The sequence below is a fragment of the Elephantulus edwardii genome, unplaced genomic scaffold (assembly GCF_000299155.1).
Source record: "Elephantulus edwardii isolate Elephantulus edwardi_28Jun2011 unplaced genomic scaffold, EleEdw1.0 scaffold00086, whole genome shotgun sequence".
Lineage (NCBI taxonomy): Eukaryota > Metazoa > Chordata > Mammalia > Macroscelidea > Macroscelididae > Elephantulus > Elephantulus edwardii.
This window is the reverse complement of record NW_006399836.1, coordinates 4,699,363-4,710,475: the sequence shown is the minus strand read 5'-3', so window position 1 is coordinate 4,710,475 and position 11,113 is coordinate 4,699,363. Positions and strand designations below refer to the sequence as shown.

The 11,113-nt window shown below is 38.1% G+C and overlaps 1 protein-coding gene and 1 pseudogene across 1 annotated transcript in view; both read right to left on the bottom strand.

Moving 5' to 3' along the window:
* Positions 1-11,113, bottom strand: part of MKL1 (megakaryoblastic leukemia (translocation) 1) — a gene marked incomplete at its 5' end in the record, with an annotated part of 243,175 nt that overhangs the window by 223,953 nt on the left and 8,109 nt on the right. The gene's annotated exons all lie outside the window — the stretch shown is intronic.
* Positions 7,392-9,000, bottom strand: LOC102867310 (annotated as a pseudogene).

Sequence of the window (11,113 nt, the reverse complement as noted above, 5' to 3'; positions counted from 1 at the left end):
GAAAACAAACAGATTCATCCTGGAGAGGGTTAAACCAGGCTTCTCCTTGGAGGCAAGGATTCTGAGGCTTCGTCTGACATACTCTGTACATGTTGTAAGGAGGGAGAATTCCTTGGAGAGGGGCATCATGCATGGGAGGGCGGAGGGACGGTGCAGAGGTGGAAGACCATCTATGAGGTGGATTGATTCAGTGACTGGGGTAATCGGGATGGGTGTGTCAGAGGCAGTGAGATTGGCACAGGATAGAGCAGGGTTTAGGAGTGTTATACATAGGGTCATTATGAGTCGCAAGTGACTCGATGGCATGTAACAACAACAACAACAACAATAGGACACAATTTAAAACAAGAAGGAGTGGCAAATATCCACTAATAATTGGAACATGGAATGTAAGAAACCTGTAAGCTATCAAAAGTGAAAGAAAAAACTTTAAGATAGGTATTGAGGCATTGATGAGCTGAAATGAATTGGTAATGACTATTCTAAGTGGCATGGAGTGCTGGAAGTGCTTAAAAGAGGTCCAAAATAAGAAATAATGTACACAAGTATTTGGTCAACACTCAAAGAGAATCATATCTGTGTTCATTCCAAGTAACAGTGATCCACAAGAATAAAGAAATTATTGAATAATATAGTTAATATCACATGAAATTAAAGTTTGTTGAAGATAACTTAAAAATGGTTATGGCAGTACAGTGATAGGAAATTGCCAGAAATTCAAGCCAGGATCAGAAAAAAGGTGTTAAATAAAGCTTTTAACTGTTAATATCAGGTGGATCTTGGATCAAAGCATCTTTTTCCCTCTCACTGCCTTCGAGTCAGAACCAACTCACAGCTGACTTGCCAAACGGATTTCAGAGGCTGTAAACAGCATGAGAGGAGAATGTTCTTCTTTCTCCACTGGGGCAGCCGATAGATTCAGACCACTCACCTCTGGGCTGGTGGACAATTCCTAACCCTTTAAGTTACCCAAGTTCCATGGCCCAAAGTATAGACTACGTGAAAGATGTTTATCTATCTTTAATTAACTACAAAAAGGTATTTGGGAGGAAAAAGGAATCAGGCACACCTTAACCAATTATGGCAGCACTGCAAACCATGGGAATTCTGGAACACTTACACTCATGAGGAACTTGCACATACATCAACAGGCAACTGTTTGAACAGAACAAGCAGATGCTGCACGATTTAAAATAAAGAAAGGTTGTATCCTTGTATTATACTTAATCTGTATGCTGAGCAAATAATCTAAGAAGTTGGCTTACAACCAGGAGAGGATAAAATAGATGATTGTCACCTTCTAAGAATCAAATCTCTATGCACATCCAAAACTTCTCCAACAGGGTAAAAGGGGAAGCCACAGACTGGGAAAAAAAAAAATTTGGTCATGACATGTTTGATAAGGGACTTGTATCTAGAATCTATAGAATACTTGAGCACTACAATAAGGTAAAGGTAAACAGCCCAATTGAAAAATGGGCACAGGACACTTCACCAAATAAGACATTAGGATGACAAATAAACATATGAAGAAATGTTCAAAATCCCTAGCTCTAAGAGATGCAAATCAAAACAATTATGAGATATCATCTCACCCCAGTAACAATAGCAAAATTCAACAGAGTAGCAAGCAACAAATGCTGGCGTGGTCATGGAGAAACTGGTACCCTATTGACTGTTAGTAGGAGTGTAAAATGGTGCAACTACTATGGAAGGGAGTATGGCGCTTTCTAAAAAAAGTTGGAAATAGACAAAAAAGTTGGAAATAGACATAGCATTTGACCCAGCAATTCCAATACTGGGAAAATATACCCTAAATGAACCATAACTTCCACCGAAGCATATATATGCACACCCATGTTTATTGCTGTTTTGTTCATAGTAGCAGAGTTGGAAACAACCCAACTGCCTATCAACAAGTGGACAGAGAAGTTGTGGCATATTCACACAATGGAATATTATGAAGCACTGAAAAAACAAAGAACTCATGAAATATTATACAAAATGGGTGACCATGGAGGACATTATGCTGAGTGAAATATCTCAGTCACAAAAATACAAATACTGCACAACGCTACTGTTATAAAACAGGACTGACATGGGGGTTGTGGGAAAACAAAGAAAAGAGGGGATAAATAATGTACACACCATTGAAACAGATGAGGGAGAATACTGTACAAAAAGAATATATGATTAAGTATTGTTGACATGACAAGAGTACAGACTAAGAGCTGCATAGTAAAGTATACTGGGGCGAGGTGAGGGGGACTGTATAACAATGAAAGAATTTTTTTTCCTAAAGAAAAAGGCAAACGGGGAGGGGGGCAGTGAATGAATGGAAATCCAAGTTCTCTATAAACGTTCATCAAAATATCAATTAAAAAAAAAGTTGAACTATATGCATATATTAGGATTGAAATAAGAATCATTACTGATAAAGATCAAAGACTACAGTATACAGTTCAATATAAAGAAAACAAAGGTCCTCACAACTGAACCAATAAAGAACAGCTTGATAAATGGAGGAAATACGGAAGTTGACAAGAATTTTCCTTTACTTGGATCCATAACATCTATGAAATCAACAGTCAAGAAATCAAATTATACATTATATTGGGCAAATCTGCCGCAAAAGACATAAAGGGTTAAACAATAAAGGCATCGCCATTGAGGACTAAGGTGCTCCTGACTCAAGTCTTAGGGTTTTCATCCTCCTCATATGCATGTATTATGTGGGCCGTGAATAAGGACCACCATATTTTATTGTTTGTTAGGTACTATGGAGTCAAATCCAACTCACAGTTATCTTGAATATAACAGATTAAAATGTTGCCAGATCCTGCACCATCTTCACAAGCTCTGCTGCTTAAACTCACTGTTTTAGTCACACTGTCAATCTACCTTGTTTCAGGCTGATACACAGCTTTCCTAATTTTAAATTGTATAGTATACCTTTGTTCTGTACAAATTAAGTGCTCTGGAATTTCCATTCTTTTCAGTGCTATCCATAATTTATTATGATCTACTGAGTCAAATATGTTTGTATTATTCAAGAAAACGAAGGTCCTCACCACAGGACCAAGAGTCAACATTATGATGATGGACAAAGTATTGAAGCTGTCCATTATTTCATCTCACTTGGATCAACAATAACACCTTTGGTACCAGCCGTCAGGAAATCAGGAGACACAGTGTACTAGGCAGATCCAAAGATGTCAGTTTGTGGATTAAGGTGTGCTTGATTCAGGCTACAGTCTTCTCAATCATCTGCTATGCATCAGAAAGCTGGACAATGAAAAAGGATGATAGAAGAACTAATACCTCTGAGTTGTGGAGTTGAAGATCCCATGGACTGCAAAAAGAACAAACAGATATGTTTTGGGGAAAATGCACTCAAGAGTTCTCCTTGGAGGCAAAGATGGGAAAGCTTCACCTCTCATACTTTGGCCATGTTGCTAGGCAAGGTTATTCCCTGGAAAGGGACATTATGCTTGGAAAGATGAAGGATCAGTGAAAGAATGAAAGATCGTCAAAGAGATGGAATGACATGGTAACTTCAGCAGTGGGCTCTATGTCAGAGATGTTGAAGATGGCACAGAAGAGGGCAAGGTTCAAGTGGGCTGTTCACAAGGTCCCTATGAGTACTTGGCAACAACAATAGTTACTAAAGATAAGAATGAAGAGAAAGGGAAATAAAAAGTAATAAACAGATAAGCTGAGTGAAGGCAACTGCAAAATACAACAAAAGGTTTATCAGACATTGAAATTAATTAATTTGCTGATAAATTGTAATTAATGCTAAAAAACAAAGTACCTATGAATGGTTGAATAATAAAATCCATATGATCAAACAAAATAACATTATGATAAGATATACCTCTCAAGAAATCCCAAAAATCTTCCAGTAAACGTCTTTCTGGTATGTTTTCCTTTCAGACAAGATCCATCTGGCATCAGCAATTTCCCTCATTCCATGGCCTCTTCTGAATCCAGCTAGCATTTATGGCAGTTCCAAACTGATGTTCTGCTGTATTCTCAAGATGCCCTATGAAAATCATTGGCTCAACTCTTATTTCATCCTTTCTTCTCTTCGTTTTAGCTTGTCTTGTCTATGTTCAAGAGTAAATTTCCAAGTCCCTTTTAAGACTCATTTTGATCATTTTTCCTCTTTCCTTTTTTTAAAAAAAGTTTTCATTCAACCACTAATTTGTTGTTGTTGTTGTTATGTGCCGTCAAGTGCAACATATAGAGAACGTATGTATAGCAGATGTAAATCCGGCCCTGTCCTGAGACAGACTACTAATTCTGACACACTAACCCTCATTTCTCCAGTTACTATTATCAATTTATCTCATCTGGGATCTTCCTCTCCTATGCTGTCCCTCCACCCTTCTGAGCATGTCCTTCTCCAAGAACTGGTCTCTCCTGGCCATGTGCCCAAAGTATGTGATACAAAGCTTCAAAATCCCAGAGTCCAAAGAGAAAGTTGGCTTTACCCTCTCCAAGACAGACCAGCACCACAATTCAAAGGCATCGATTCTTCTGCCATCCTTAGTCATTGTCCAGCTCTCTGAAGAATATTATGTAATTGTGAAGACCATGCCTGGATTAGGTGCACTTTAGTCTCTAGATTTACATCACTGCTTTACAGTACTCTGAAGAGGTCCATGACAGCATATTTTCCAGCAACTCATCTTTTGATACCCTGACTGCTAGTGTTAAGAGTGCTGATTGTGGAGTCGAGCAAGGTGTAATTGTTAACAACTTCGATCACTTCTCTATCTATCATGGTGCTGCCAATTGGCCCAGTGGTGAGAATCTTTGCTTGATGTTGAGCTCTAATTCATATTGAAGATTATAGTACTTGACCTTCTTCAGTAAGTGCTTCAGGTCTTTGTCAGTTTCAGAAAACAAGGTTGTATCATCTGCATAAAGTAGGTTGTTGATGAGTCTTCCTCCAATCCTGATGCCAACATTCCTCTGCAAAAAGCCCAGCTTCCCAAATGATGATTTACATTTCATTCTAGAACACTAATTACAATTGTATAATGCCATTATTTACACCTATTGAAACCTCATTGTACCTTCCCTTTACTCCATCTACATCATTAAGACAGTCTCTGAGGAGACAGCGCTTACCTTGTCATGTTCTGGGTGCCTTCAATCTGTAGGGCTCCTCTTCCAGCACTGCATTATAAAATGTTCTACTGCTATTCACAGGGTTTTAAAGGGCCCATTATATCAGAAGAGGAATAGTTCTGCTTCTTACTCTAAGTCTTGGAGCTCTGATGGAAGCATCATGGATGATCATACTGGTATTTGAAACACTGATAACATAGTTTTCAGCAACACAGCATCATACCAGTCACCACAGTACTATAACCTGGCAGAGGAGTGGTAGTAAAAAATAGATGCCATTATGTTACGGGGCTGGTGAATAATAACAGAAGATTTAACAAATCTGTCTTGGAAGAAGAGTCAAAATGTTTCTTAGAAGCAAGTATAGCAAGGCTTCATGTTTTTTCGGACATAACAAGTAGGGCCAGTCACTGAAGAAGAATATCATGCTTGGTTTTACCCTTTATCACTCTTTTAGAGGGTAAACAAAAAAAGAGAAGACCACCTACAACAATACTGACTAAGTGAATACACACACAGCAATGATTGTGTAGATGGCAAAGGGACTAGATCATGTTTTGTTTTGGTGTACACAGGATGCTAGAAATCAAAATCAATTTGACAGCACCTACCAACAATAACAAATAACTGAAATGAATCCAGTTATGAAATTCTCCAAGTCACATTTAAATAATAATTTACTGAACTTAGATACTTAAGATCCAGACATTTGTACACTGACTGGGACACCTAATCTAGAAAATCCTTGACAACCAGCATTCCTGAAGAACATAAGTGGCAACTCTCTCTCCTTTTCTTAAAAAATCCTGTAATTCGTATCAGAGGCTGCCCACTCCCAACATTTACTTCTTTTAGAAATCAATTAGTACCTCCTGTGCAGCAGTAAAAAATTGAAAGATACAGTGTGTACCCTTACAGGAGCAAAAAAAAAATCATGTGTCTGTTCTTTCACAGGCTACATATGTAGGAGAAAAAAAAATACGGTTATTTTCTAAGTTTTACACAGAGAGGAACAAAAGCTCCTATGAAAGGAGGAAAGGTCTCCCGCTTACTTCTCTTTACTTCTTTCCATCTCACCCAGCATCCCAATAATGAACATACAAACGCTATTTTTTACTTCTTTCAAAAATACCTGGGAGCAACAACAACTGGGAAATGAAATTTTAAAGAGACAGCACTGGTAACAACAGAAATGTAATTGTTGCTCTGCACCATCAAATCAGAACTGACTCACAGCTGATGCTTCAGCGGGTTTTCAGATGTAGTAAACTTCGTGGGAGATGAAGGCCTGTCTTTGTCCCATGGAAGAGCTGGTGGATTTGAACGACATGACTTTATGTGGACAGTACGAATCCTTACTACTAATCCACTAGAGATTCATAAATAATGTTTTAAATAAATCAAACAAAATATGGATAAGATTATGCTAAAACATTACTGCTGCTACTACTGTATCCCATAGAGTGGAAGCTGACACTCTGGCAAATTTTCTGAGGCAGTTAAGCACATGGGAAGAGACTGTCCATCTCTCCTGCAGAGAAGTTAGTGGACTTGAAACACAAGCCTTCGGGACTGTAGTCCAGCTTCTTGCCACTTGGCCACCAGAGCTCCCTTCATTATGATTAAAGAGTTCCCTAGGAAGTAAGAATAAAACTTTATAGAAGATATAAACAAATGGACATATAGATTTCAAATCCACTAACTGCTCTGAGGGAAAAGGATGTGGAATCTATTCCTGTGAGAGTTACACACATGCTGAAATTGAAGAAGGCCTGAAGCATCTCCTGCAGAGGGTCAAGGACTATAGTTTACAATATGAACTGAAGCTCAACATCAAGAAAACAAAAATTTTCACCACTGAGATAGTTGGCAGCATAATGATAAGTGAAGAAGAGACTGAGATTGTTAACAACTTCAGCTTCCTCAGTTCCACAATCAACATTCTTGGCACCAGCAGTCAGAAAATCAAAAGATGAATGTTAACAATTTCAGCTTCCTCAGTTCCACAATCAACATTCCTTTTTTTTTTTTTTGGGGGGGGGTGAAATGGAAGCTTTTTATTTTGGATTATACACTGGACTACACTTTTATTAAGTGAACTTTTCATTATGGAATCCATAGTTCTGTACTATAATGTAAACAAGACATTTATACAAAATGACACTTTTGGATTTAGCTGAGTATAAATGCAGATTGTCACAGACATCATCAGTAATCATGTTAACACTTCACCCCAGCTTTTTGGTCATGGTTTATTCCAGTTGTGCTTCCTTCCGCAGATGGCCGTTATCTTTTACTTTAGTGCCATATTGTAGGTGCCAGAGAACTTGCATTTGGCAAAGAATAATCTCTAGAAATGTAAAGTCATGCAGTAGAATGGTGTATTCTAATTCAATGAAGTCATCATTTCTTTGCACTTGCTTGCCAGTTTGAATTTTTATCATTTTATTCCATGTATTTTCAGTAGAATTCTGCCATATTATCCAACCACAGGCAACCCAGGCTAAATGTCAAACGGGCTTCATTTCTGGAGATACATTTCCAAACTGTCTGGAATATTTTGTGCCTCTAGCAGTTCCTACATGGACTTGAGTCTTTGATAAAATGTGTTACCTTCTTTAGCTGGGTTCTTCCCGATCTCTCCTTCAGATGTAAACTTGACTTCTGGTGCAGTATCTTGTCCAGCTGGAGGGTAAAGGACTTCTGCTGTACAGTTCACTGTAATCTGGTTTTGGATAATTTCTAAGGATGCCAGAAGAAGAACTGATTGACGCCTTTGAGTTGTAATGCTGGAGTAGAGTTTTGATATATCATGGACTGCCAAAAGAACTAACAGGTCTGTCTTAGAGAGGGAGAAACTAACCTGCACTTCAGAGGCAAGATTTGTGAGACTCCGGCTCACATATACTTTGGTCACATAGCCTGGAGGGGCCAGTCTTTCTTTGGGGAAGGATATCATGCATGGGAGGGTTGAGGGACAGTGCAGGAGAGGAAGATGCCAGATGAGATGGACTAGGGTAGGTTTGTCAGAGACAGTGAGATTGGCTCAAGATATATCAGCGTTCAGAGCTACTGTGTATATGGTCTCCATGAGTCACAGTCAACACAACAACAATACATATGTACATTATATTGTATATTCACAGTATAATAACATCCCCATAATGGTTTATAGATTTAACATACACCCAATCAAATTTCTACAATGATTTTCAAATTTATAAGTAAAGGCAAAAGGCCAAGGACTGCAAAAAAAAAAAAAAAAGACAAAGAACAAAAAGACTAATCCTACATAAACTATTTCAGAAAACAGAAAAAGATGGAATTCTCCCTGACTCATTCCATGAAGTAAACATATTATTGATACCAAAGCCAGGTAAAGACACAACCAATATTTAAAACAATAGGCTAATATCGTTTATGAACAAAGATGCAAAAATTCTGAATAAAATCTTGGTCAATAGAATCCAACAATATATCAAAAAAAACAATTCACCATGACCAAGTTGTATTCATAACAGGTATGCAAGGATGGTTCAACATAAGAAAAACAATCAATGTAATTCATCATATTAGCAAAGCAAAGAACAAGAACCACATGATACTAACAATTGATGCAGAAAAGGCCTTTGACAAAATCCAACACCCTTTACTGATTAAAACACTCAACAAAATAGGATTAGAGGGGAATTTCTTCAACATAGTAAAAAGTATATATACAAACCCAAGAGCCAATATTGTTCTGAATGGAGAGAGGTTAAAGGCATTCCCTTCAAGAACAGGAACTAGGCAAGGATGCCCACTATCACCTCACCTATTCAATACTGTACTGGGAGTCTTGTTGGTGTTATTATGTGCCATTGAGTCACTTGCAACTCATAGCGACCCTATGTACAACAGCCCTAAACCCTGCTCTATCCTGTACCAATCTCACTGCCTCTGACACACCCACCCTGATTACTCCAGTCACTAAATCAATCCACCTCATTGAGGGTCTTCTCCTCCTGCGCTGTCCCTCCACCCTCCCAAGCATTAAGTCCCTATCCAAGGACCTGTCCCTCCTTATAACATGTCCAAAGTATGTCAGCCGAAGCCCCAGAATCCTTGCCTCCAAGCCATAGCAATAAGATAAGAGAAGGAAATAAGAGGTATTCAAATTGGCAAAGAGGAGGTAAAATTACCTATGTAGATGATATGATAGCATACTTAGAAAACCCTAAATATTCAGCAAGAAAACTACTGGACATAGTTGACCAATTCAGCAAAGTGGCAGGATACAAGATCAACATACAAAATTCAATTAGATTTCTCTACAGTGACAAAGAAAAATCAGAGCTGGAGCTAAGATAAAAAATACCTTTCACAATAGCTAATCACAAGATTAAATATTTGGGAGTAAATCTAACCAGTAGCAGAAAGGATCTATTCAAAGAAAATTACAAACCATTACTATAAGAAACAAAAAGAGACCTTGAGAAGTGGAAGAATATCCCTTGCTCATGGATAGGAAGGCTCAGTATTGTGAAAATGACAATACTATCGAAGGCAATTTACATGTTCAATGCAATCCCCATAAAAATACCAATTTCATTCTTCAACGAGATGGAAAAGGTAATCTCCAATTTCATTTGGAATGGAAAGAAGCCCCAAATAAGCAAAGCACTCCTTAAAAATAGAAAAAAAAAAATAGGAGGCATCTCACTGCCTGATTTCAAATCCTACTACACTGCCGTGGTGGTTAAGACAGCATGGTACTGGCACAATGACAGACACATGGATCAATGGAATAGAATTGAGAATCCAGAAAACAGCCCATCTACCTATGGCCAATTAATTTTTTACAAGGAGATGAAATCAGTTAAGTGGAGAAATGGCAGCCTTTTTAACAAATGGTGCAGGCAAAATTGGAAAACTATCTGCAGAATTCTCAAGCAAGATCCACACTTCACTCCATAATCAAAAACCAATTCAAAGTAGATCATGGATCTAGGACTAAAACCAAAGATTATAAACTTTATTAATGAAATGCTTGAAAGACCTCTAGAAGTCCTAATCCACAAGATAAAATCTACAATCAGGAGAGGATAAAATAGATGAGCGGGACCTTCTAAAAATCAAATCCCTATGCACATCCAAAAACTTCTCCAACAGGTTAAAAAGGGAAGCCACAGATTAGGGAAAAAATATTTGGTAATGACATGTCAGATAAGGGACTTACATCTAGAATTTATCAAATACTTGAGAACCACAGCAAGATAAAGGTAAATTAGCCAATTGAAAAAATGGGCACAGGATATGAACAGACACTTCATCAAAGAAGACATTCAGACGGCCAACAAATACATGAAGAAATGTTCAAAATCCCTAGCTCTAAGAGAGATGCAAATCAAAACAACTAAGAGACATCATCTCACCCCAGTAAGAATAGCAAAATTTAACAGAGGAGCAAACAACAAATGCTGGCAAGGTTGCAGAAAAACTGGAACCCTTAATTCACTGTTGGTGGGAGTGTAAAATGGTGCAACCACTGTGGAAGGCTTTATGGCACTTTCTCAAAAAGTTGCAAATAGAGATACCATTTGACCCAGCATTTCCTCTACTGGGAATATACCCTAAAGAGACCATAACTGACACCCAGGCAGATATATGCACATCCATGTTTATTGTGACTGTTCAAAACAGCAAAAAGTTGGAAACAACCTAAGTGCCCATCAACAAATAAATGGACAGAGAAGTTCTAGTATGTTCACATAATGGAATATTACGCTGCATTGAAAAACAAGGAACTCGTGCAATATTATTCAAAATGGGTGATCCCGGAGGACATTATGCTGAGTGTAACAGCTCAGTTACAAAAGGACAAATACGGCATAGTGCCACTGTTGTAAAACGGGACTGACATCAGGGTTTGGGTGAGACTGAGAAATACTGGATAAATTATGTATACTGCATTGAAACAGATGAGGGAGATAAC